General features: G+C 42.3%; 1 long non-coding RNA gene across 25 annotated transcripts in view; it reads left to right on the forward strand.

Moving 5' to 3' along the window:
- Positions 1–4,739: 4,739 nt before the first annotated feature.
- LOC115081937 overlaps positions 4,740–27,999 on the forward strand; it is an 84,796-nt gene continuing 61,536 nt past the window's right edge. For 13 of the 25 annotated variants that reach the window (XR_003854031.1, XR_003854023.1, XR_003854011.1 and 10 more), the window contains exons 1-9: positions 6,920–6,963; positions 7,842–7,932; positions 9,588–9,678; positions 10,560–10,650; positions 11,563–11,653; positions 13,505–13,595; positions 14,492–14,582; positions 16,451–16,541; positions 19,351–19,441. This is a non-coding gene — a long non-coding RNA (uncharacterized LOC115081937). Of the gene's footprint in view, positions 5,773–6,919; positions 6,964–7,841; positions 7,933–9,587; positions 9,679–10,559; positions 10,651–11,562; positions 11,654–12,541; positions 12,633–13,504; positions 13,596–14,491; positions 14,583–15,470; positions 15,562–16,450; positions 16,542–19,350; positions 19,442–27,999 lie in introns of those variants that run through there. The other 12 variants (XR_003854013.1, XR_003854029.1, XR_003854016.1 and 9 more) reach the window with 12 other exon arrangements.

The following is a 27,999-nucleotide window of genomic DNA, read 5'->3' on the forward strand; positions in this document are numbered from 1 at the left end:
GAGCCTTGGGGAACACCATGAGATAACTTGACCGGGTTAGATTCATGATTGACTATTTTGACTTTGTAGAAGTGGTTGTCTAAGAAGGACGACAACCAGTTCAGGGCTGAGTCTGCAATACCGATATCTGAGAGGCAACTGATAAGGAGATTATGGTTGACGGTATCAAAGGCAATTTCAAAACAATTTCAAACCAATTAATATTAATAATAATACCACAGATAACTTTCTTTCTTTCATAGTCTAGTAGTTACTGCAGTGTAAGGGTGGTACACTACTACTATTTCAGTTCATCTAAAATATATGTATTTTAAATTAGTAGTACTGTACTTTACTTACTACTTATAATTTATATAACTCACTCTATGCTATTACTATAAATACATACTCTATTCAATTTTCAAATACAAATGAAAATATACATAATAATTGACCAACATTATTATCTCTCACCTTTCTTCTTGAGATCTTGGATCTCACGAGGGTAAGAGGCTCGATCGCTAAATTCCTCCTGGAGGGACACCCAGGCTGCAGACCCTTTGTAGATTAGGTCTACAGCCTGGGGGGGTATAGAGATTGTCCTGATCCTGGCAGATTAGCCGGGCTAGGAGGTCCACAATATCCTGACTAAAGCGGGGATTCCTGGACCTATCAGCTGCCATCTTGGAAGAGGACAGTTGGGTGGAATCTGACTTCCTATCATGATCCATCTACAATGTGAAAAAAAAAAGAATATGAAAAAAAAGTATGTTCAGAAGCTCAGAATGCAAAGGGATGAAGTAACCCACCCTTCACATCCCTCCCCCCCTCCCCTCACATTTATTGCTGGTATATGGGAGCGGTGAAGGGCCAGGCAGTCCCTGTTTCTGAAGGACAGCTCTCTTCAGAAAATCAGACCTGAATGCAGGGGCTGTCCCCCCCCTTCACATCCCCCCCCCCCACCACACCATTCACTGCTGGTATATGGGAGGGGGGCAGTCCCTGTCTCTGAAGGACAGCTCTCTTCAGAAAATCAGACCTGAATGCAGGGGCTGTCCCCCCCCTTCACATCCCCCCCCCCCCACCACACCATTCACTGCTGGTATATGGGAGGGGGGCAGTCCCTGTCTCTGAAGGACAGCTCTCTTCAGAAAATCAGACCTGAATGCAGGGGCTGTCCCCCCCTTCACATCCCTCCCCCCCCCACACCATTCACTGCTGGTATATGGGAGGGTGGGCAGTCCCTGTCTCTGAAGGACAGCTCTCTTCAGAAAATCAGTCCTGAAAGCAGGGACTCTCTCCCCCTCCATATCTCTCCCCCCCCCCCCCACCACCATTTACTGCTGGTGTATGGGAGAGGGGAGGGGTGGTGAAAGGGCAGGCAGTCCCTGTCTCTGAAGGACAGCTCTCTTTAGAAAATCAGACCTCACTGCAGGGCCTGTCTCCCCCTTCACATCCCTCCCACACCATTCACTGCTGGTATATGGGAGGGGGCAGTCCCTGTCTCTGAAGGCAGGTCTCTTCAGAAAATCAGACCTGAATGCAGGGGCTGTCTCCCCCTTCACATCCCTCCCCCCCCACACCATTCACTGCTGGTATATGGGAGGGGGGCAGTCCCTGTCTCTGAAGGCAGGTCTCTTCAGAAAATCAGACCTGAATGCAGGGGCTGTCTTCCCCTCCACATCCCACCCATACCCACACCATTCACTGCTGATATATGGGAGGGGGGCAGTCCCTGTCTCTGAAGGACAGCTCTCTTCAGAAAGTCAGACCTGAATGCAGGGGCTGTCTCCCCCTCCACATCCCACCCATACCCACCCCATTCACTGCTGATATATGGGAGGGGGCAGTCCCTGTCTCTGAAGGACAGCTCTCTTCAGAAAATCAGACCTGAATGCAGGGGCTGTGTCCCCCCCTTCACATCCCACCCATACCCACACCATTCACTGCTGGTATCTGGGAGGGGGGGGCAGTCCCTGTCTCTGAAGGACAGCTCTCTTCAGAAAATCAGACCTGAATGCAGGGGCTGTCTCCCCCTTCACATCCCCCCCTCCCACACCATTCACTGCTGGTATATGGGAGGGGGGCAGTCCCTGTCTCTGAAGGACAGCTCTCTTCAGAAAGTCAGACCTGAAAGCAGGGGCTGTCTCCCCCTCCACATCCCACCCATACCCACCCCATTCACTGCTGATATATGGGAGGGGGGCAGTCCCTGTCTCTGAAGGCAGGTCTCTTCAGAAAATCAGACCTGAATGCAGGGGCTGTGTCCCCCCCTTCACATCCCACCCATACCCACACCATTCACTGCTGGTATCTGGGAGGGGGGGGCAGTCCCTGTCTCTGAAGGACAGCTCTCTTCAGAAAGTCAGACCTGAATGCAGGGGCTGTCTCCCCCTTCACATCCCTCCCCCCCACACCATTCACTGCTGGTATATGGGAGGGGGGCAGTCCCTGTCTCTGAAGGCAGGTCTGTTCAGAAAATCAGACCTGAATGCAGGGGCTGTCTCCCCCTTCACATCCCCCCCTCCCACACCATTCACTGCTGGTATATGGGAGGGGGGCAGTCCCTGTCTCTGAAGGCAGGTCTCTTCAGAAAATCAGACCTGAATGCAGGGGCTGTGTCCCCCCCTTCACATCCCTCCCCCCCACACCATTCACTGCTGGTATATGGGAGGGGGGCAGTCCCTGTCTCTGAAGGCAGGTCTCTTCAGAAAATCAGACCTGAATGCAGGAGCTGTCCCCCCCCTTCACATCCCTCCCCCCCACACCATTCACTGCTGGTATATGGGAGGGGGGCAGTCCCTGTCTCTGAAGGACAGCTCTCTTCAGAAAATCAGACCTGAAAGCAGGGGCTGTCTCCCCCTCCACATCCCACCCATACCCACACCATTCACTGCTGGTATATGGGAGGGGGGCAGTCCCTGTCTCTGAAGGACAGCTCTCTTCAGAAAATCAGACCTGAAAGCAGGGGCTGTCTCCCCCTCCACATCCCACCCATACCCACACCATTCACTGCTGGTATATGGGAGGGGGGGCAGTCCCTGTCTCTGAAGGCAGGTCTCTTCAGAAAATCAGACCTGAATGCAGGGGCTGTCTCCCCCTTCACATCCCTCCCTCCCACACCATTCACTGCTGGTATATGGGAGGGGGGCAGTCCCTGTCTCTGAAGGACAGCTCTCTTCAGAAAATCAGACCTGAATGCAGGGGCTGTCTCCCCCTTCACATCCCTCCCTCCCACACCATTCACTGCTGGTATATGGGAGGGGGGCAGTCCCTGTCTCTGAAGGCAGGTCTCTTCAGAAAGTCAGACCTGAATGCAGGGGCTGTCTCCCCCTTCACATCCCTCCCTCCCACACCATTCACTGCTGGTATATGGGAGAGGGGGGGAGTGGTGAAAGGCCAGGCAGTCCCTGTCTCTGAAGTCAGCTCTCTTTAAAAAAAATCAGACCTCACTGCAGGGCCTGTCTCCCCCTTCACATCCCTCCCACAGCATTCACTGCTGGTATATGGGAGAGGGGGGGTGGTGAAAGGCCAGGCAATCCCTGTCTCTGAAGTCAGCTCTCTTTAAAAAATCAGACCTCACTGCAGGGCCTGTCTCCCCCTTCACATCCCTCCCCCCCCCCCCCACACCCACACCATTCACTGCTGGTATATGGGAGAGGGGAGGGGTGGTGAAAGGGCAAGCAGTCCCTGTCTCTGAAGGACAGCTCTCTTCAGAAAATCAGTCCTGAATGCAGGGGCTGTCCCCCCTTCACATCCCTCCCCCCCCCCACACCATTCAATGCTGGTATATGGGAGGGGGCAGTCCCTGTCTCTGAAGGACAGCTCTCTGCAGAAAATCAGTCCTGAATGCAGGGGCTGTCTCCCCCTTCACATCCCTCCCCCCCCCCCACACCATTCACTGCTGGTATATGGGAGAGGGGAGGGGTGGTGAAAGGGCAAGCAGTCCCTGTCTCTGAAGGACAACTCTCTTCAGAAAGTCAGACCTGAATGCAGGGCTGTCTCCCCCTCCACATCTCTCCCCCACCCCACACCATTCACTGCTGGTATATGGGAGGGGGGCAGTCCCTGTCTCTGAAGGACAGCTCTCTGCAGAAAATCAGTCCTGAATGCAGGGGCTGTCTCCCCCTTCACATCTCTTCCCCCCCCCCCCCCACACCATTCACTGCTGGTATATGGGAGAGGGGAGGGGTGGTGAAAGGCCAGGCAGTCCCTGTCTCTGAAGGCAGGTCTCTTCAGAAAGTCAGACCTGAACGCAGGGGCTGTCTCCCCGTTCACATCTCTCCCCCCCCCCCCCCCCCCCCCACACACACACACACTCACACACACCATTCACTGCTGGTATATGGGAGGGGTGACAGTCCCTGTCTCTGAAGGCAGGTCTCTTCAGAACGTCAGACCTGAATGCAGGGGCTGTCTCCCCCTCCACATCCCACCCACACCATTCCCTGCTGGTATATGGGAGGGGTGACAGTCCCTGTCTCTGAAGGCAGCTCTCTTCAGAAAGTCAGACCTGAATGCAGGGGCTGTCTCCCCGTTCACATCTCTCTCCCCCCCCCCCCCCACACATACACACACCATTCACTGCTGGTATATGGGAGGGGGGGAGTCCCTGTCTCTGAAGGACAGCTCTCTTTGGAAAATCAGACCTGAATGCAGGGGCTGTCTCCCCGTTCACATCCCTTCCCCCCCCCCCCACACTATTCACTGCTGGTATATGGGAGGGGGGACAGTCCCTGTCTCTGAAGGACAGCTCTTTTCAGAAAGTCAGACCTGAATGCAGGGGCTGTCCCCCCCTTCACCCCCCTCCCACACCATTTACTGCTGGTATATGGGAGAGGGGGTGAAGGGCCATGCAGTCCCTATCTTTGAAGGACAGCTCTCTTCAGAAAATCAGACCTGAATACAGGGGCTGTCTCCCCGTTCACATCCCTCCCCCCCCCCCCCCTCACACCATTCACTGGCTGGTATGAGGGGGAGGTGAAGGACCAGGCAGTCCCTGAAGGACAGCTGTCTGTTCAGATGGGCCTTGCAGATAAAATTTGTGAGAACTTTGCTCAAGTTTGCAGTTCCTGTGTTAAACTTCTTTTTTTTCACTAGAGTAGCATAAAATATACTGAAGTACTTTGTGTATTAAACTAAAGAAACTTTACATAAAATTAAATTAAGTACTTATTTTCATTTAATATGCTGCTTTAATGAAACAAAACATTTAATAAAAAACTTGCGACATGAGCTTCAAAACATTAAAATACTATAGAAAAACTAAACAAAGTTTCTAATATTAGTACTTATTTATTATAATTACAGTGGTTAAATTTAAAGAGCATGCAATGTTAATTTGGTAATGCTTGTTTGCACTGCACGTCTGAGTCTTGTCCGTGCATGGCTGTGTGCTATCTGATAGCAAAATGGCCACGGTGAACAGCACCAAGCATGTGCGGCTTAGTGCGCACTAAATCGTGGATAGTGCACTACCCGCGATTTAGTGCGTACTGAAATAAATCTGTTAAATATATGGTTTTACTTTCCCATTGGCTGTCTCCACAGTGGAGAGACAGCCAATGGGGACGCAGAACAATACCTCTAGCTAACAAAACATTTCCTCAAATGTTACTTTTAAACCGTTAACTATCATTTTTTATAGTGTGCACTAACTGACAGATAGTGTGCACTAACTCGTGTTAGTGCGCACTATTCGGAAAAATGATTTTTTTACAAAAAAAAAATGCTGATCCGCGGGAACATATCATCTTCCGGCTGCCAGACGAACCCGGTCATGAAAAAGATCAGGTACCCGATTAACATCCCTATAAAATATACATTTTAAAAGTGTGGTGTGTAACCTTTAACCTGACAATACCATGACAGGAGAAGGTTACCTTTGTGCATTGTTGAAATAGCTTCATAATTACTCTGTTTTAATAGGTGAAGTCTGCCTTTATTGAGCTCCGCTTGCAGTGAAACTCTGACCAACATAGGATCAGTCTGTTTGTGAATGCATACCCAGGCATGAGAAATAATGAGCCTACGCATTGGCACTTTAACTATTTCTTAGGCGGAACTGAATGCAGTATAATTATTTGTATCTGTATGTCTGCAGGATTTTACCGGATATGTGGTTTTTGGCACTCGTCATAGCTGAGACGTCTTTGTGGATTTGCACCCTATTCTCCATTGGGTATGGGTTGTCCGGTCACTGAGTTTCCTATGCATATATTTTTATATGTACTTGATATTAGAGAAAAAACTCTTAATTATGTTATATGTTTATGATGAATCAGAATGGATCTGAATAGGGATGAATTATAAGTGAATTCAAAAATTACTGGGGAGTGGCATCCTCGCTGATATATTAAATGTTTAGGATATCTAGTTAGCTTTGCTCTGATTCTAATGTAATGAGAAGAAAAGTTATTTTAATAGTCTTAAAGGTTTTAGCCAGAAAGGAAAAATATTCTTTCAAATTTAGAGCTATTAGATTTTCCCATAAATATAATCATTACCTGAAAATTAGTTTTGAAACATAGGAGACACTACTGTAAAACGGCGAAAATGTAAAATATCAGTGAGACTGCCTCCTAGAATCAGGTGGCTTGGGCTGACTGAATGGAGAGCAGTGGAGGTCAGAATTTCCCTCATTCAGATCCATTCTAAGGTGAAATTTACAAATGGAGGCGGTGGTAAATTTCCATGTCTGACCTCTTGAATATATGTCAATATTTCACACTGGGATTCCTGGTAATAACTGGTTTGATGGGAATTCCGAATAAGTATGAAACAAGCATTTCAAATGTTTCATGTGCAACCTATAACCGGACAATACCCTGACAGGAGAAGGGTAGTGTGTGCTTTTGTATGGTGTGAAACAGCTTTATAATCGTTCTCTTTTAATAGTTGATGTCTGATTTATAGAGCTCCGCTTGGGGTCATGGCATTTGTGAATGCATATGCTGGCATGAGAAATAATGAGCCTACGCATTGGTATTTCCACTATTTCTTAGGTGGAACTGAATGCAGTATAATTTCTTTGTATCCGTATGTCTGCAGTCTTGTACCGGATATGTGGTTCTTGCTGCTCGTCAGAGCTGAAACATCTGGGTCACTGATACGTCCTTTAGGCTTCGTACCCTATTCTCCATTCGTACGGGTTGTCCAGTTGCTGGGTTTCCTATGCACACATTTTTATATTTATTTCAGATAATACAGAAAAATCTAATTATAATGAACCAGAATGGATCTGAATAGGGTTGAATTAAAAGTGAATTCAAAATTCTCTGAGTGGCATCCTCGCTGATATTTTAAATGTCTAGGATATCTAGTAAGCTTTGTTCCAAGTCTAATATAATTAAAAGAAAACTTATTTTAATAGTATTAAAGAAAAATGTCCCTTCAATGTTAGAGCCATTAAATTTTCACATAAATATTTTAATCACCTGAAAATTAGTTGAGAAATGTAGGAGACTCGCACGTAAAAAGGAGAAAATGTAAAACATCAGCGAGCCTGCCTCCCTCAGTCAGGTGGCTTGGGCTGACTGAATGGGGAGCAGTGGAGGTCAGATTTTCCCTCATTCAGATCCATTCTAAGGAGAAATTTACGAATGGAGGCGGTGGTAAATTTCCATGTCTGACCTCTTGAATATATGCCAATGAATTTGATTACTAGTATTTCACACTGAGATTACTGGTAATAACTGGTTTGATGGGATTTCCTAATCATTATAAAATATGCATTTCAAATGTGTCGTGTACAACCTGTAACCTGACAATACCATGACAGGAGAAGGGCAGCGTGTGTTTGTACAGTGCAGAAAGTGCTTTATAATTGCTGTGTTTTAATTGGTGATGTCTTTCCTTTATAGAGCTCCGCTTGCAGCAGGACTCTGATCAACATGGGGTATTGGGGCTTGTGAATGAATACCCTGGCAAAAGAAATAATGAGCCTACGCATTGGTACTTCCACTATTTCTTAGGTGGAACTGAATGCAGTATAATTTTTTTGTATCCGTATGTCTGCAGGCTTTTGCCGGATATGTGGTTCTTGCTACTCGTCAGAGCTGAAACATCTTGGTCATTGAGGCTTCGTACCCTATTCTCCATTCGTACGGCTTGTCCGGTTGCTGGGTTTCCTATGCACACATTTTCATATTTATTTAAGATAATAGAGAAAAATCTCTTTATTATGCTAGATGGTTATAATGAACCAGAATGGATCTGAATAGTGTTGAATTACAAATAAATTCAAAATTCTCTGAGTGGCATCCTTGCTGATATTTTAAATGTCTAGGATAGCTTAGCTCCAAGTCTAATATAATAAAAAGAAAACTAATTTTAATAGTATTAAAGAAAAATGTCCCTTCAATATTAGAGCCATTAAATTTTCACAAATATTTTAATCACCTGAAAATTACTTGTGAAACGTAGGAGACTCACATGTAAAAAGGAGAAAATGTAAAACATCAGAGCGCCTGTCTCCCTCAGTCAGGTGGCTTGGGCTGACTGAATGGGGAGCAGTGGAGGTCAGAATTTCCCTCATTCAGATCCATTCTAAGGTCAAATTTACAAGTGGAGGCAGTGGTAAATTTCCATGTCTGATCTCTTGAATATATGCCAATATTTCCAACTGGGATTCCTGGTAATAACTGGTTTGATGGGAATTCCGAATGAGTATAAAATATGCATTTCAAATGTGTCGTGTACAACCTGTAACCTGACAATACCCTGACAGGAGAAGGGCAGCGTGTGTTTGTATAGTGCAGAAACTGCTTTATAATTGCTCTGTTTTAATCGGTGATGTCTGCCTTTTGCTGGAGATGTGTTTCTTGCTACTCGTCAGAGCTGAAACATCTGTGTCAATGAGACATCTTTGGGGCTTCGTACCCTATTCTCCATTCGTACGGGTTGTCCGGTTGCTGGGTGTCCTATGCACACATTTTAATATTTATTTAAGATGATAGAGAAAAATCTCATTATAAAGAACCAGAATAGATCTGAATAGGGTTGAATTACAAGTGAATTCAAAATGCACTGAGGAGTGGCATCCTCGCTGATATTTTAAATGTGTATGATATCTAGTTAGCTTTGCTCCAAGTCTAATATAATAAAAACAAAATTTATTTTAATAGTATTAAAGGTTTTAGCCAGGAAATAAAAATGTCCCTTCAATTTTAGAGCCATTAAATTTTCACATAAATATTTTAATCACCTGAAAATTAGTTGAGAAATGTAGGAGACTCGCACGTAAAAAGGAGAAAATGTAAAACATCAGCGAGCCTGCCTCCCTCAGTCAGGTGGCTTGGGCTGACTGAATGGGGAGCAGTGGAGGTCAGAATTTCCCTCATTCAGATCCATTCTAAGGTCAAATTTACAAATGGAGGCGGTGGTAAATTTCCATGTCTGACCTCTTGAATATATGCCAATATTTCACACTGGGATTCCTGGTAATTAATTTTGGAAATCCTAATCATTATAAAATAAGCATTTCAAATGTGTCGTGTACAACCTGTAACCTGACAATACCCTGACAGGAGAAGGGCAGCGTGTGTTTGTACAGTGCAGAAAGTGCTTTATAATTGCTCTGTTTTAATCGGTGATGTCTCCCTTTATAGAGCTCCGCTTGCAGCAGGACTGTGATCAACATGGGGTATCGGTGCTTCTGAATGCATACCCTGGCATAAGAAATAATGAGCCTACGCATTGGTACTTCCACTATTTCTTAGGTGGATCTGAATGCAGTATAATTTCTTTGTATCCGTATATCTGCAGGCTTTTACCGGATATGTGGTTCTTGCTACTCGTCAGAGCTGAAACATCTGTGTCAATGAGACATCTTTGGGGCTTCGTACCCTATTCTCCATTCGTACGGGTTGTCCGGTTGCTGGGTTTCCTATGCACACATTTATATATTTATTTAAGATAATAGAGAAAAATCTCTTTATTATGCTAGTTGGTTATTATGAACCAGAATGGATCTGAATACTGTTGAATTACAAGTGAATTCAAAATTCACTGAGGAGAGGCATCCTCGCTGATATTTTAAATGTCTAGGATAGCTTTGCTCAAAGTCTAATGTACTAAAAAGAAACTAATTTTCATAGTATTAAAGGTTTTAGCCAGGAAAGAAAAATGTTCCTTCAATTTTAGAGCCATTAAATTTTCACATAAATATTTTAATCACCTGAAAAATAGTTGTGAAACGTAGGAGACTCGCACGTAAAAAGGAGAAAATGTAAAACATCAGCGAGCCTGCCTCCCTCAATCAGGTGGCTTGGGCTGACTGAATGGGGAGCAGTGGAGGTCAGAATTTCCCTCATTCAGATCCATTCTAAGGTCAAATTTACAAATGGAGGTGGTGGTAAATTTCCATGTCTGACCTCTTGAATATATGCCAATATTTCACACTGGGATTCCTGATAATTAATTTTGGAATTCTGAATGAATATAAAATATGCATTTCAAATGTGTCGTGTACAACCTGTAACCTGACAATACCCTGACAGGAGAAGGGCAGCGTGTGTTTGTATAGTGCAGAAAGTGCTTTATAATTGCTGTGTTTTAATCGGTGATGTCTCCCTTTATAGAGCTCTGCTTGCAGCGGGACTGTGATCAACATGGGGTGTCGGTGCTTGTGAATGCATAACCTGGCAAAAGAAATAATGAGCCTACGCATTGGTACTTCCAGTATTTCTTAGGCGGAACTGAATGCAGTATAATTTCTTTGTATCCGTATGTCTGCAGGGTTTTGCTGGAGATGTGTTTGTTGCTACTTGTCAGAGCTGAAACATCTGTGTCAATGAGACATCTTTGGTGCTTCGTACCCTATTCTCCATTCGTACGGGTTGTCCGGTTGCTGGGTTTCCTATGCACACATTTTTATATTTATTTAAGATAATAGAGAAAAATCTCTTTATTATGCTAGATGGTTATAATGAACCAGAATGGATCTGAATAGTGTTGAATTACAAGTGAATTCAAATTCACTGAGGAGTGGCATCCTCGCTGATATTTTAAATGTCTAGGATATCTAGTTAGCTTTGTTCCAAGTCTAATGTACTAAAAAGAAAACTAATTTAAATAGTATTAAAGGTTTTAGGCAGGAAAGAAAAATGTCCCTTCAATTTTAGAGCCATTAAATTTTCACATAAATATTTTAATCACCTGAAAATTAGTTGTGAAACGTAGGAGACTCGCATGTAAAAAGGAGAAAATGTAAAACATCAGCGAGCCTGCCTCCCTCAGTCAGGTGGCTTGGGCTGACTGAATGGGGAGCAGTGGAGGTCAGAATTTCCCTCATTCAGATCCATTCTAAGGTGAAATTTACAAATGGAGGCGGTGGTAAATTTCCATGTCTGACCTCTTGAATATATGTCAATGAATTTGATTACTAGTTTTTCACCCTGAGATTACTGGTAATAACTGGTTTGATGGGAATTCCTAATCATTATAAAATATGCATTTCAAATGTGTCGTGTACAACCTGTAACCTGACAATACCATGACAGGAGAAGGGCAGCGTGTGTTTGTACAGTGCAGAAAGTGCTTTATAATCGCTCTGTTTTAATCTGTGATGTCTTTCCTTTATAGAGCTCCGCTTGCAGCAGGACTCTGATCAACATGGGGTATTGGGGCTTGTGAATGAATACCCTGGCAAAAGAAATAATGAGCCTACGCATTGGTACGTCCACTATTTCTTAGGTGGAACTGAATGCAGTATAATTTCTTTGTATCCGTATATCTGCAGGCTTTTACCGGATATGTGGTTGTTGCTGCTCATCAGAGCTGAAACATCTGGTTCACTGAGACGTCTTTGGGGCTTCGTACCCTATTCTCCATTCGTACGGGTTGTCCGGTTGCTGGGTGTCCTATGCACACATTTTTATATTTATTTAAGATAAGAGAGAAAAATCTCTTTATTATGCTAGATGGTTATAATGAACCAGAATGGATCTGAATAGTGTTGAATTACAAGTGAATTCAAAATTCACTGACGAGTGGCATCCTCGCTGATATTTTAAATGTCTATGATATCTAGTTAGCTTTGCTCCAAGTCTAATATAATAAAAAGAAAACTTATTTTAATAGTATTAAAGGTTTTAGCCAGGAAATAAAAATGTCCCTTCATTTTTAGAGCCATTAGATTTTCACACAAATATTTTAATCACCTGAAAATTAGTTGAGAAACGTAGGAGACTCGCACGTAAAAAGGAGAAAATGTAAAAAATCAGCGAGCCTGCCTCCCTCAGTCAGGTGGCTTGGGCTGACTGAATGGGGAGCAGTGGAGGTCAGAATTTCCCTCATTCAGATCCATTCTAAGGTCAAATTTACAAATGGAGGCGGTGGTAAATTTCCATGTCTGACCTCTTGAATATATGCCAATATTTCACACTGGGATTCCTGGTAATTAATTTTGGAATTCTGAATGAATATAAAATATGCATTTCAAATGTGTCGTGTACAACCTGTAACCTGACAATACCATGACAGGAGAAGGGCAGCGTGTGTTTGTATAGTGCAGAAACTGCTTTATAATTGCTGTTTTAATCGGTGATGTCTCCCTTTATAGAGCTCCGCTTGCAGCTGGACTCTGATCAACATGGGGTATCGGTGCTTGTGAATGCATACCCTGGCATAAGAAATAATGAGCCTACGCATTGGTATTTCCAGTATTTCCTAGGCGGAAGTGAATGCAGTATAATTTCTTTGTATCCGTATATCTGCAGGCTTTTACCGGATATGTGGTTCTTGCTGCTCATCAGAGCTGAAACATCTGGTTCACTGAGACGTCTTTGGGGCTTCGTACCCTATTCTCCATTCATACGGGTTGTCCGGTTGCTGGGTTTCCTATGCACAAGTTTTAATATTTATTTAGGATGATAGAGAAAATTGTCATTATAATGAACCAGAATGGATCTGAATAGGGTTGAATTACAAGTGAATTCAAAATGCACTGAGGAGTGGCATCCTCGCTGATATTTTAAATGTCTATGATATCTAGTTAGCTTTGCTGCAAGTCTAATATAATAAAAGAAAATTATTTTAATAGTATTAAAGGTTTTAGCCAGGAAATAAAAATGTCCCTTCAATTTTAGAGCCATTAAATTTTCACATAAATATTTTAATCACCTGAAAAATAGTTGTGAAATGTAGGAGACTCGCACGTAAAAATGAGAAAATGTAAAACATCAGCGAGCCTGCCTCCCTCAGTCAGGTGGCTTGGGCTGACTGAATGGGGAGCAGAGGAGGTCAGAATTTCCCTCATTCAGATCCATTCTAAGGTCAAATTTACAAATGGAGGCGGTGGTAAATTTCCATGTCTGACCTCTTGAATATATGCCAATATTTCACACTGGGATTCCTGGTAATTAATTTTGGAATTCCTAATCATTATAAAATAAGCATTTCAAATGTGTCGTGTACAACCTGTAACCTGACAATACCCTGACAGGAGAAGGGCAGCGTGTGTTTGTTTAATGCAGAAACTGCTTTATAATTGCTCTGTTTTAATCGGTGATGTCTCCCTTTATAGAGCTCCGCTTGCAGCAGGACTCTGATCAACATGGGGTGTCGGTGCTTGTGAATGAATACCCTGGCATAAGAAATAATGAGCCTACGCATTGGTACTTCCACTATTTCTTAGGCGGAAGTGAATGCAGTATAATTTCTTTGTATCCGTATGTCTGCAGGGTTTTACCGGATATGTGGTTCTTGCTGCTCATCAGAGCTGAAACATCTGGTTCACTGAGACGTCTTTGAGGCTTCGTACCCTATTCTCCATTCGTACGGGTTGTCCGGTTGCTGGGTTTCCTATGCACACATTTTTATATTTATTTAAGATAATAGAGAAAAATCTCATTATAATGAACCAGAATGGATCTGAATAGGGTTGAATTAGAAGTGAATTCAAAATGCACTGAGTGGCATCCTCGCTGATATTTTAAATGTCTCTGATATCTAGTTAGCTTTGCTCTAAGTCTAATATAATAAAAAGAAAACTTATTTTAATAGTATTAAAGGTTTTAGCCAGGAAATAAAAATGTCCCTTCAATTTTAGAGCCATTAAATTTTCACATAAATATTTTAATCACCTGAAAATTAGTTGAGAAATGTAGGAGACTCGCACGTAAAAAGGAGAAAATGTAAAACATCAGCGAGCCTGCCTCCCTCAGTCAGGTGGCTTGGGCTGACTGAATGGGGAGCAGTGGAGGTCAGAATTTCCCTCATTCAGATCCATTCTAAGGTGAAATTTACAAATGGAGGCGGTGGTAAATTTCCATGTCTGACCTCTTGAATATATGTCAATGAATTTGATTACTAGTTTTTCACACTGAGATTACTGGTAATAACTGGTTTGATGGGAATTCCTAATCATTATAAAATATGCATTTTCAAATGTGTCGTGTACAACCTGTAACCTGACAATACCATGACAGGAGAAGGGCAAGCGTGTGTTTGTACAGTGCAGAAAGTGCTTTATAATCGCTCTGTTTTAATCTGTGATGTCTTTCCTTTATAGAGCTCCGCTTGCAGCAGGACTCTGATCAACATGGGGTATTGGGGCTTGTGAATGAATACCCTGGCAAAAGAAATAATGAGCCTACGCATTGGTACGTCCACTATTTCTTAGGTGGAACTGAATGCAGTATAATTTCTTTGTATCCGTATATCTGCAGGCTTTTACCGGATATGTGGTTGTTGCTGCTCATCAGAGCTGAAACATCTGGTTCACTGAGACGTCTTTGGGGCTTCGTACCCTATTCTCCATTTGTACGGGTTGTCCGGTTGCTGGGTGTCCTATGCACACATTTTTATATTTATTTAAGATAAGAGAGAAAAATCTCTTTATTATGCTAGATGGTTATAATGAACCAGAATGTATCTGAATAGGGTTGAATTACAAGTGAATTCAAAATTCACTCACGAGTGGCATCCTCGCTGATATTTTAAATGTCTATGATATCTAGTTAGCTTTGCTCCAAGTCTAATATAATAAAAAGAAAACTTATTTTCATAGTATTAAAGGTTTTAGCCAGGAAATAAAAATGTCCCTTCATTTTTAGAGCCATTACATTTTCACACAAATATTTTAATCACCTGAAAATTAGTTGAGAAACGTAGGAGACTCGCACGTAAAAAGGAGAAAATGTAAAAAATCAGCGAGCCTGCCTCCCTCAGTCAGGTGGCTTGGGCTGACTGAATGGGGAGCAGTGGAGGTCAGAATTTCCCTCATTCAGATCCATTCTAAGGTCAAATTTACAAATGGAGGCGGGTGGTAAATTTCCATGTCTGACCTCTTGAATATATGCCAATATTTCACACTGGGATTCCTGGTAATTAATTTTGGAATTCTGAATGAATATAAAATATGCATTTCAAATGTGTCGTGTACAACCTGTAACCTGACAATACCATGACAGGAGAAGGGCAGCGTGTGTTTGTATAGTGCAGAAACTGCTTTATAATTGCTGTTTAATCGGTGATGTCTCCCTTTATAGAGCTCCGCTTGCAGCTGGACTCTGATCAACATGGGGTATCGGTGCTTGTGAATGCATACCCTGGCATAAGAAATAATGAGCCTACGCATTGGTATTTCCAGTATTTCCTAGGCGGAAGTGAATGCAGTATAATTTCTTGTATCCGTATATCTGCAGGCTTTTACCGGATATGTGGTTCTTGCTGCTCATCAGAGCTGAAACATCTGGTTCACTGAGACGTCTTTGGGGCTTCGTACCCTATTCTCCATTCATACGGGTTGTCCGGTTGCTGGGTTTCCTATGCACAAGTTTTAATATTTATTTAGGATGATAGAGAAAATTGTCATTATAATGAACCAGAATGGATCTGAATAGGGTTGAATTACAAGTGAATTCAAAATGCACTGAGGAGTGGCATCCTCGCTGATATTTTAAATGTCTATGATATCTAGTTAGCTTTGCTGCAAGTCTAATATAATAAAAAGAAAATTTATTTTAATAGTATTAAAGGTTTTAGCCAGGAAATAAAAATGTCCCTTCAATTTTAGAGCCATTAAATTTTCACATAAATATTTTAATCACCTGAAAAATAGTTGTGAAATGTAGGAGACTCGCACGTAAAAATGAGAAAATGTAAAACATCAGCGAGCCTGCCTCCCTCAGTCAGGTGGCTTGGCTGACTGAATGGGGAGCAGAGGAGGTCAGAATTTCCCTCATTCAGATCCATTCTAAGGTCAAATTTACAAATGGAGGCGGTGGTTAAATTTCCATGTCTGACCTCTTGAATATATGCCAATGAATTTGATTACTAGTATTTCACACTGAGATTCCTGGTAATTAATTTTGGAATTCCGAATGAGTATAAAATATGCATTTCAAATGTGTCGTGTACAACCTGTAACCTGACAATACCCTGACAGGAGAAGGGCAGCGTGTGTTTGTTTAATGCAGAAACTGCTTTATAATTGCTCTGTTTTAATCGGTGATGTCTCCCTTTATAGAGCTCCGCTTGCAGCAGGACTCTGATCAACATGGGGTGTCGGTGCTTGTGAATGAATACCCTGGCATAAGAAATAATGAGCCTACGCATTGGTACTTCCACTATTTCTTAGGCGGAAGTGAATGCAGTATAATTTCTTTGTATCCGTATGTCTGCAGGGTTTTTACCGGATATGTGGTTCTTGCTGCTCATCAGAGCTGAAACATCTGGTTCACCTGAGACGTCTTTGAGGCTTCGTACCCTATTCTCCATTCGTACGGGTTGTCCGGTTGCTGGGTTTCCTATGCACACATTTTTATATTTATTTAAGATAATAGAGAAAATTGTCATTATAATGAACCAGAATGGATCTGAATAGGGTTGAATTACAAGTGAATTCAAAATGCACTGAGGAGTGGCATCCTCGCTGATATTTTAAATGTCTATGATATCTAGTAGCTTTGCTGCAAGTCTAATATAATAAAAAGAAAATTTATTTTAATAGTATTAAAGGTTTTAGCCAGGAAATAAAAATGTCCCTTCCATTTTAGAGCCATTAAATTTTCACATAAATATTTTAATCACCTGAAAAATAGTTGTGAAATGTAGGAGACTCGCACGTAAAAATGAGAAAATGTTAAAACATCAGCGAGCCTGCCTCCCTCAGTCAGGTGGCTTGGCTGACTGAATGGGGAGCAGGAGGTCAGAATTTCCCTCATTCAGATCCATTCTAAGGTCAAATTTACAAATGGAGGCGGTGGTAAATTTCCATGTCTGACCTCTTGAATATATGCCAATGAATTTGATTACTAGTATTTCACACTGAGATTCCTGGTAATAATTTTGGAATTCCGAATGATATAAAATATGCATTTCAAATGTGTCGTGTACAACCTGTAACCTGACAATACCCTGACAGGAGAAGGGCAGCGTGTGTTTGTAAGTGCAGAAACTGCTTTATAATTGCTGTTTTAATCGGTGATGTCTCCCTTTATAGAGCTCCGCTTGCAGCGGACTCTGATCAACATGGGGTCGGTGCTTGTGAATGCATACCCTGGCATAAGAAATAATGAGCCTACGCATTGGTATTTCCACTATTTCTTAGGCGGAAGTGAATGCAGTATAATTTCTTTGTATCCGTATGTCTGCAGGTTTTACCGGATATGTGGTTTTGCTGCTCATCAGAGCTGAAACATCTGGTTCACTGAGATCTTTGGGCTTCGTACCCTATTCTCCATTCGTACGGGTTGTCCGGTTGCTGGGTTTCCTATGCACATTTTAATATTTATTTAAGATGATAGAGAAAAATCTCATTATAATGAACCAGAATGGATCTGAATAGGGTTGAATTACAAGTGAATTCAAAATGCACTGAGGAGTGGCATCCTCGCTGATATTTTAAATGTCTATGATATCTAGTTAGCTTTGCTGCAAGTCTAATATAATAAAAAGAAATTTATTTTAATAGTATTAAAGGTTTTAGCCAGGAAATAAAAATGTCCCTTCAATTTTAGAGCCATTAAATTTTCACATAAATATTTTAATCACCTGAAAATAGTTGTGAAATGTAGGAGACTCGCACGTAAAAATGAGAAAATGTAAACATCAGCGAGCCTGCCTCCCTCAGTCAGGTGGCTTGGGCTGACTGAATGGGGCAGAGTGGAGGTCAGAATTTCCCTCATTCAGTCCATTCTAAGGTCAAATTTACAAATGGAGGCGGTGGTAAATTCCATGTCTGACCTCTTGAATATATGCCAATGAATTTGATACTTATTTCACACTGGGATTCCTGGTAATAATTAATTTTGGAATTCCGAATGAATATAAAATATGCATTTCAAATGTGTCGTGTACAACCTGTAACCGACAATACCCTGAGAGGAGAAGGGTAACGTGTGTTTGTTTAATGCAGAAACTGCTTTATAATCGCTCTGTTTAAATCGGTGATGTCTGCCTTTATAGAGCTCCGCTTGCAGCAGGACTGTGATCAACATGGGGTGTCGGTGCTTGTGAATGCATACCCTGGCATAAGAAATAATGAGCCTACGCATTGGTACTTCCACTATTTCTTAGGCGGAGTGAATGCAGTATAATTTCTTTGTATCCGTATGTCTGCAGGTTTTACCGGATATGTGGTTCTTGCTACTCATCAGAGCTGAAACATCTGGTTCATGAGACGTCTTTGAGGCTTCGTACCCTATTCTCCATTCGTACGGGTTGTCCGGTTGCTGGGTTTCCTATGCACACATTTTTATATTTATTTAAGATATAGAGAAAAATCTCATTATAATGAACCAGAATGGATCTGAATAGGTTGAATTACAAGTGAATTCAAAATCACTGAGTGGCATCCTCGCTGATATTTTAAATGTCTGATATCTAGTTAGCTTTGCTTAAGTCTAATACTAAAAAGAAAACTATTTAATAGTATTAAAGGTTTTAGCAGGAAAAAAATGTCCCTTCAATTTTAGAGCCATTAAATTTTCACATAAATATTTTAATCACCTGAAAATTAGTTGAGAAATGTAGGAGACTCGCATGTAAAAAGGAGAAATGTAAAACATCAGCGAGCCTGCCTCCCTCAGGTGGCTTGGGCTGACTGAATGGGGAGCAGTGGAGGTCAGAATTTCCCTCATTCAGATCCATTCTAAGGTGAAATTTACAAATGGAGGCGGTGGTAAATTTCCATGTCTGACCTCTTGAATATATGTCAATGAATTTGATTACTAGTTTTTCACACTGAGATTACTGGTAATAACTGGTTTGATGGGAATTCCTAATCATTATAAAATATGCATTTCAAATGTGTCGTGTACAACCTGTAACCTGACAATACCATGACAGGAGAAGGGCAGCGTGTTTGTACAGTGCAGAAAGTGCTTTATAATCGCTCTGTTTTAATCTGTGATGTTTCCTTTATAGAGCTCCGCTTGCAGCAGGACTCTGATCAACATGGGGTATTGGGGCTTGTGAATGAATACCCTGGCAAAAGAAATAATGAGCCTACGCATTGGTACGTCCACTATTTCTTAGGTGGAACTGAATGCAGTATAATTTCTTTGTATCCGTATATCTGCAGGCTTTTACCGGATATGTGGTTGTTGCTGCTCATCAGAGCTGAAACATCTGGTTCACTGAGACGTCTTTGGGGCTTCGTACCCTATTCTCCATTCGTACGGGTTGTCCGGTTGCTGGGTGTCCTATGCACACATTTTTATATTTAAGATAAGAGAGAAAATCTCTTTATTATGCTAGATGGTTATAATGAACCAGAATGGATCTGAATAGGGTTGAATTACAAGTGAATTCAAAATTCACTGACGAGTGGCATCCTCGCTGATATTTAAAATGTGTAGGATAGCTTTGCTCCAAGTCTAATATAATAAAAAGAAAATTTATTTTAATAGTATTAAAGGTTTTAGCCAGGAAAGGAAAAAGTCCCTTCAATTTTAGAGCCATTAAATTTTCACATAAATATTTTAATCACCTGAAAATTAGTTGTGAAACATAGGAGACTCACATGTAAAAAAAAGGAGAAAATGTAAAACATCAGTGAGCCTGCCTCCCTCAATCAGGTGGCTTGGGCTGACTGAATGGGGAGCAATGGAGGTCAGAATTTCCCTCATTCAGATCCATTCTAAGGTCAAATTTACAAATGGAGGCAGATGTAAATTTCCATGTCTGACCTCTGGAATATATGCCAATAATTTTGATTACTGGTATTTCACACTGGGATTCTTGGTAATAACTAGTTTTGGAAATCTGAATGAGTATAAAAGAAGCATTTCAAATGTGTCGTGTGTAACCTATAACCTGACAATACCATGAGAGGAGAAGTGTCATGTGTGTCTGTATAGTGTGGAAACTGCTTTTAATTACTCTTTTGATAGGTCATGTCTGCCTTTATATAGATCTGCTTACAGAGGAGAGGCATGGAGAGATGGCACATTCAGGGATATAAAGGCTTATAGGACGTCATACTCAAGTTAGGCTTGCAGCTGTAGGTTTTTGGGATGTTGCTCTGTAGGATGTTACTTTTCTCCCTTAGGTCTTACTCTGGACTTACATGTTGTCCCTTAGCTCCTTGGAAGTAACTTTGCGTTCTGCAAAAACAGCATGCCCTTGAGAGATCTCTTCCTGTTATGTTCTTGCCTGTATTCCCTTCCCTGCATAGGCTGTATGTTAAGCTTGTTAGATTGTAGACTGTGCATGTCTTAGTGTCTGACAGATTGTGGAGAGGGTGTTGGCAGGAAGGTGCTGGGGGATGCACATGCTGGTACTGAGTGGGCATCTCTCCCTTAGGCAGAGTGTCTGAGACTGTGAGAGGAGGAGGGTGTATGGGGACACGTGTGATGGGGTTCTGGGTGGTGACCTCTCGCTTAGGCAGGGTGTGGTTAGGAGGCTGACGTGGTTAGGAGGCTGACGTGGTTAGGAGGCTGATGAGGGATACGCATGCTGGTACTGAGTGGGCATCTCTCTCTTAGGCAGAGTTTCAGACAGGTTTTGGGCAGGAGGGCGCTGGGGGAAGCACATGCTGGTACTGAGTGGGCATCTCTCTCTTAGGCAGAGTATCTGAGACTGTGAGAGGAGGAGGGTGTATGGGGACACGTGTGATGGGGTTCTGGGTGGTGACCTCTCGCTTAGGCAGGGTGTGGTTAGGAGGCTGACGAGGGATACGCATGCTGGTAATGGGTGGGCATCTCTCCCTTAGGCAGAGTTTTAGATAGGATGTGGGCAGGTGGGTGCTGGGGGATAAGTATGTTGGTATTGGGTGGGATCTGTCCCTCAGGCAGAGGTATTTAATCTTTCACAAAGTGTGTGATGAAGTCTATTTTACTAATTTAATATAATAAATTTTTTATTTTTAAGGTGATGATTGAGGAGGTTCTTTAATTGGTAAAGTAGTTTGTTTCACGTTCTTAACTGTGTGAGATGCTTGGATTTGGCCAACTGGAGGAAGAAAGCTGCTCATGCAATGTAATGGACTGGATGAGATGCAGAGGACGGACTGTTTTAGGTAAAAATGGAAAAAGAGATCGGAGGCTTTTAACTTGTTTATGGAAGAGTTACAAGCAGTGGAAATCCTTGTAGTGTAGGGGTGGGGGAATAACGGAAGGGTTGGGGATTTTGTTCTACGTTTTGCATTGGCTGTTTATTTTTGCTGATTGAATTATGATGCATACAAGTGTTGTATATTTGTTATGTTCTGGCTAAAACAGTCTACTGAATAAATATATATATAAATATCAAATGAAATTGTGTTTAAATAAAATAGAGGTTGGATGTGAATTCTTTGAGTGAGCTGCTTAAAAGCAGAAGTTTGCTTCAAGCAACCAGTGGATCTTGGAGACTCTTTTCTTCTTTATAAGAATTTCTTTAATTTGGGGAGGGGGGGGGAGGTAGATGGGTGGGTGTCTACTCCCACAGAACAAGTATAAGTTTTGAAAAGTGCTTGCTATGAAAGGCTCGTTGGCCTCAGGATTTGGAGCCGGGTTAGTAAGTTAGAGGTTGTGGTTTTGAAGCTGGCCAAGGTCAGTACTTTCTGGTATGGCAATGTGAGTGAGGGATTGGGGTAGGGTTACGGTTTTGGTTAGTAGTCAGGTTAGGGTAGGGGATTATGGTGCTTTAGAGGGTCAGGGTTAGTGTCAGTGTGAAGATCTGATGGCAGCCTGTGTTCCAGTGTTACTCCTGGGGTAAATTTGGGCAAAAAAATGTAAAACTCTGTGCCCAAAAAGTTAAAAATCTGCTAATTTTATATTGGTTTAAATAATATCTTTCCCAGGACAAGAAGGATGGTAGTCCTTACCTGTGGGTGACATCACTGGATGGAGCCTTATGGAAAACTGTGACGTCCACCTGATCGACACTGGCAGGTGCATTGAAAATGGTTAGTAAATGTTGCCGGGAGCACCAGGGTAGTGGTGACTGTCTATCAATGAGTCCTTCTAAGACATTGTTATTGGTGCTGGGGAAAGATTGGGATGAGCACTGAGAAAAGTATTGACACTGGCACCAATGCGAGTATATTTCTGGTGCTGACCCCGACACTGCATTGGCCTTGATGGTTATTGATCCGCTTGTGAAGAAGACATGGTTAGTAGAGCTGTTAACAGTTTCTTCACCTGAACAACTAAGGTGATCCCCAGACATCAGTATTGGGTACTTAGCCACCATAGGTCTCTGTGGTGGTGCCAGTAACACCTAGCCTGCCACCCCTTGTAGCTGTGAATTCCCAATATTCTGTTTGTTTGACTGCCGCAGAACACTGAAATGATGAATTGAATGTGTTATGTGCTCTGACGCCTGTGCTGAGTGTCTCCAAAAGCATTAGTGTTCCATGTAGATACACATGTAAAAGATGTTTATCTAATCTGTACAATTCCATTGCAGATAAACATGCAAACATCCGAGCCAGTGTGACGACCAGAAATGAGCAGGGGCTATGGAAAAGGGCACACGAAAAAAGTGGCCACTTGTGGGCACAAGCTAATCACAGGTGGGTCCAAGTCAGAGGGATACCAAGATCCCTCCCTGATTTTCAAAATGTAGTCACACAATGTGAATATTGTCAGTTGACACATCCAAGGTCACCCAGGCTATTGAGCAGGGGCATATTCATCGTGGTTTAAGTCCTGCCACTATTTGGCAAATAGATTTTATAGGCCGTTTATGAAAATGTGGAGATGTATATTTATATATGGCAGTAGATACCTGTAGTGGAATCATGATGGCTGTGCCTGCACGAGAGGCTAATCAGATAGCTACGTTATAACTTTTAAATGAAATGAGTAGCTATTATGGAATACCAAAACAAGTTCAGAGCGATAGAGGGACTGGTAACTTAGTGCAGCAATATGCTAGAGACAACTACATTGAATGGATATTTCAAATTCCATATTATCCGCAAGCTGTTGGCCTTATTGAGTGTATGAATGGGTTATTAAAAAGTGTGTTACGGTGTCTTACAAAATTTGACACTATGAAGGGGTGGAAATCTGTATTGTCCACAGCTCTACAGCTGCTAAAGAGTAGACCTTTAAAAAAGGATGGAATGACTCCATTCCAGAAGTTATATAATCATGAACCTGCTTCTACTCAGATCCGAAATATCATTTTCTGGGCTACGCCTTCGGGAAATGTCGAATTGCTTTGCTAAAATAGTTATGAAGCTGAGGGATATGATGTAACCAATCCCACCGCTATAGTGATACCTCCCCATGAATCTTTATTGTATGATTTTCAGATTGGGTGCAGCATCCCTAAGCAACATTTTGGATGGCTGTGTATTTTATCTAGTTGTGCAAAACAAGGCATAGCTGTATTGGGGGACTCATTGATTCTGACTACTGTGGTCCCATATATGTACTGTATCATAACTAGACGATTAAAGATATTTACGTTCCTGCCCAAACCCAAATGGTACAATTGATTAATATTCCCTATGTAACAGAGCAAATGGCATGGGGAATTCCCAATTCCACTCCCCGAGGACAAGGTGCCTTTGGAAGCACCTCCAGTCCAAGTAAACTACATCCTGGAGCTAAAATATGGATCTTCACACCTCATAGAGAACCTAGGAAAGGTGAAATTTTAGCTGTTGGCAAACATGCAGTACTGACTGTACTACCAGAAGGAGATGAACATTAGATACAGGTACCCAGTATCCGATGTAAACTAAGGGAATAACTAACGCTGCGTTCTCTTGCTACAGGTTGGCTTGCATCTCCCGTTTATGGTGATCAACGTCTTTGCCATGATTGTTATGGTGCACACCCTATATCAGCCTGTTGAAGTAACATCTGGATGGGGGACTATCAAGTGGAAGAACAGCACCTTCTCTGGAACGCAGGATAATTTCACTTGTAAAGCATACGATGCTTGTGTGGTTTGGAACCTCACCACAACTGCAAAAGTAGTAAAAGCAAAGGCCACTCAGGACAAAATCACTAGATTAGTTGTCAAGTATAAAGGCGTCAGTACATTAACAGATACTGTATGTAAATTTACATCACTTCCTTTCCCAGTCTATCTTCCCGAAAGAGGAAGTATGCTAATACAAGTTTTGCATGCTAACAAATGGATATGGACCACCAGTAATCACACTATTGACAATACAATGTGTACCCCTACACTAATGGGATTGGCTTGCCCTTTAATGTATTCCACATTACCCGATGATTGCTTGTTGCAGCAGCCTTTGGCACACTGTAGTCTTCTAATATTACCTGATAATGTGACTGGTGTCATAATTCCATTCCCTGGAACTGTATGTGTATATAATTTGACTTTAACAGGATGCCTGTATAATGTTACTTGTTTTACTTTTGGTTCTCAACAATATTATTTACTAGCAATGGACATCGCTGATGTGCAATTGGGGGTAAAGTTGGACTTATCATTCTTTAAGACACCATTGTTGGATTCAACTAAACTGCAAAAGGTATTGAATACCTCAGATTCATTGAAACAGACCCTGAGACATGTGGACATTGCTGTAACTGGTGGCCTGATTCGAGCGGACTTTGCCAAGGAATGCCTACTACATTTACAACTATAATTGATAATAGACACCTCTCATTCTTGGTGGGATGTGTTTTTTGGACATTCCTCTACTGCTACAATGATTCTGAATAGGATTTTTCATTCTATCCTTATTGTAATGTGTGTATGCCTCCTCTGCCTAGCGTGTACATGTTATCTTACCTATTGAGTGCATAAAATAGCACGTCAAAGTAAATATACCACTACAGTGGCTTTGTATGCAGTGGTGCCTGCATTGGAGAATGATTGATCAAGGGTGGAGTGTAGGATAAACATGTTCTTGTTAAACAGATTGTGCAACTCAGCTTTCTGGCTTCCTGTCAGGAATACGGCGGTCTGATCAGCCGCCTGCATGCCAGGGACAGGACGAGTCTGACTGGGTAATAGCAACTGTTGATACATAACATGGGTGGATAGTGATCAATCATTTCTCTCTTGCATGCACACTTGCTTACGGCATGGTATAAAAGAGCAGGACTTTCCAGTGTCCGGTGGGAGTAGGAGATATTGGCTCAATAGAAGTATAGAGTGCTGGACACTGAAAACTCCCTTCTCACCTTTGCTGACCTGACGACTCCTAGATACAAGGCTGATGACACGAAGGGTGCTGGATGGCATATGCAATCATGCTGATATGAGTCCCTAGTTAGATGTGATCAACATCTGCTATTCTATGTTCAGTTAACAGTGTCAACGTGCCCTATGTAACAAGTTATGTTCCTCTGTAAACCTGAGTTGACCATGTGAGCTCCTAGCTCAATGTGATCAATATCTGCTATTCTATTTTTTTTGTTTGAATTAATAGTTTTTTATTGATAACATCATAATGAACAACTGTAGTACAATGCCTTTGTGAAAAACGCTCAAAACGTCCACAATGTATACATCATATTAACTGACTCGAGAAAGATGAACATTCATATAATAAAATAAACAGATGCTTGAACTACTTGATCTGCGGGTTTCTTTTCTATAGAAAATATAAAAGTGTAAAAGTATGCTATACTGCAAACTTAATACAATGTAGAAATAAAATAAAAGAAACCGATACAGAGTTATCACTTATTAAAGCACTCCATTCCCTAACCCTCCCCCCCCCCTCCCCTCTGGGTGAATCTGAGTTGCTCCCAGTCATAATATAGACTCTGTCAACAGTTGATGAACTCTGCGAAATGGAACGTAGTCCACATTCCCTGAAAATTTCTTGTCTAGGATGACATTCGTGAAATCCATAGTGCATACGGTGCCCACGTTGTCTCAAATCTCTGGACCCGCTGTTGTTTAAATGCAGTGATCTTGCCCAGAGCATACATCTTATGAACCCTAGCCTGTATCTCAGGCAGCGAAGGGACCCTACTATCTTTCCAAAGGTATGCAATTGCACATCTGGTGGCCACCACCACAGATTTCACAAACAGCAGGTGTGCCCTTGTACCATCTTCATTGTGTACCATAGGAAAGCTTGCACTGCTGAAAAGGTAACTGAGGTGTGCAGAACCTCACCACCCATGTGGTCACTTGAGACCAAACATTTTGTATTTTTGGGCAAAACTACCACAGGTGAAGAAATGTACCTATGGAACCAAATAGTTTCCAGCACTGGTCAGACACCCTAGGAAAGATTTTATGAAGTTTAGCGGGGGTTAGGTGCCATCGGTAAAGCAATTTATACCCATTTTCAATGTGCCCTGCTGAGATAAGCCAGGTAGGTCATGCTCCCAGGCTAGTAGGTGAGCATAAGTGTAATTAGGTCCCCATCAACAGTCTGTCTAAGCGTGAAATAGTCTTATCTACTTTATCGGCCTGACGGCACAAGACCTCAGAATCTGGTATGCCCTTCGCTAATTCCACATGCAGGGCCTTGCTATTGAGGAAGTGTTTAACTTGCAAATATGAAAATATGTCCCTACTAGGTAAATGGTATCTGTCACTCAGTCTATCAAAGCATACCATACCTCCCGGTTCCCAGATGTGAGTTATTTGAGAAATGCCACCAGAGAGCCACCTCCGAAAAGCTGCGGCCGTCTGTCCAGCCAGGAACAACTTGTTATGAAAGAGGTGGGTACTGTGATAATATACCTTGTTTCCCACGAGTGAGTTCTTCCAAAGAGACCAAATAGCGCAAGTTGTCCGGACAGTGGCAGGTAAGCCCGAAATAGTGGCCCATGTATGTTTAGGCTGCTAGGGGCATCGAGCCCATCATCGCTTGTTCCAATTTTACCCAAAGCGGTTGTCTGTCCCTCTTATGCCAATCTAGAACCGCTTTCAAATGTGCCGCGGCATGGTACCAGGAGAGATGTGTGACACTCATTACCACCCTGGGATTTGGATCGAAATAGAACTGCTTTGGCCACTCTTGGTCTCTTTCCTTTCCAAATGAATTTCAATAGTCTTTTCTGCCATTTATCAAGTAACCCAGGTGGGACTTCTATAGGGAGTGTTTGAAATAAGTATAATATTCTAGGAAGGATGTTCATTTTAAGGACTGCAATTCTGCCTACCCAAGAAAATATTAGCGGTTCCATTCCTCCAGGTTTTTATAAATCTTTTGCATTAGCGGGGAATAGTTGAACTGAAATAAATCGTCCCGAACGCCAATGTAAACTCCCAGATACTTGATCTTTGTTTTTGCCCATCTATAGGGGTAGGATTGTTTAAGTTCCTCCACCATACCTGTTGGTGCCGATATTAAGGAGCTCCGACTTATCCCAGTTTAATTTAAATCCCGACACCTTTCCGAAAGCCAGAAGTTCCTGACCTATAGCAGGAAGGGAGGGGGGTCGGTGAGTGTGAAAAGTATGTAGTCTGCAAAAAGGGAGAGTTTGGAGGAAAAGTCCCCCACTGAAATACCAGATATCAGACTATTATTTCGGATTTTGATGGTAAATGGTTCCAAAAAAATTGCAAAAGGATGGGTGACAAGCGACAACGCTGCCTAGTGCCTCTGCCGATCGGAAAGGAGTCAGAATAACCCCCATTCACCTTTAGTCTAGCCAAGGGGGAATCATCAGTTTCCGAATCACCCCAAAA

This window comes from Rhinatrema bivittatum, unplaced genomic scaffold (assembly GCF_901001135.1).
Source record: "Rhinatrema bivittatum unplaced genomic scaffold, aRhiBiv1.1, whole genome shotgun sequence".
Lineage (NCBI taxonomy): Eukaryota > Metazoa > Chordata > Amphibia > Gymnophiona > Rhinatrematidae > Rhinatrema > Rhinatrema bivittatum.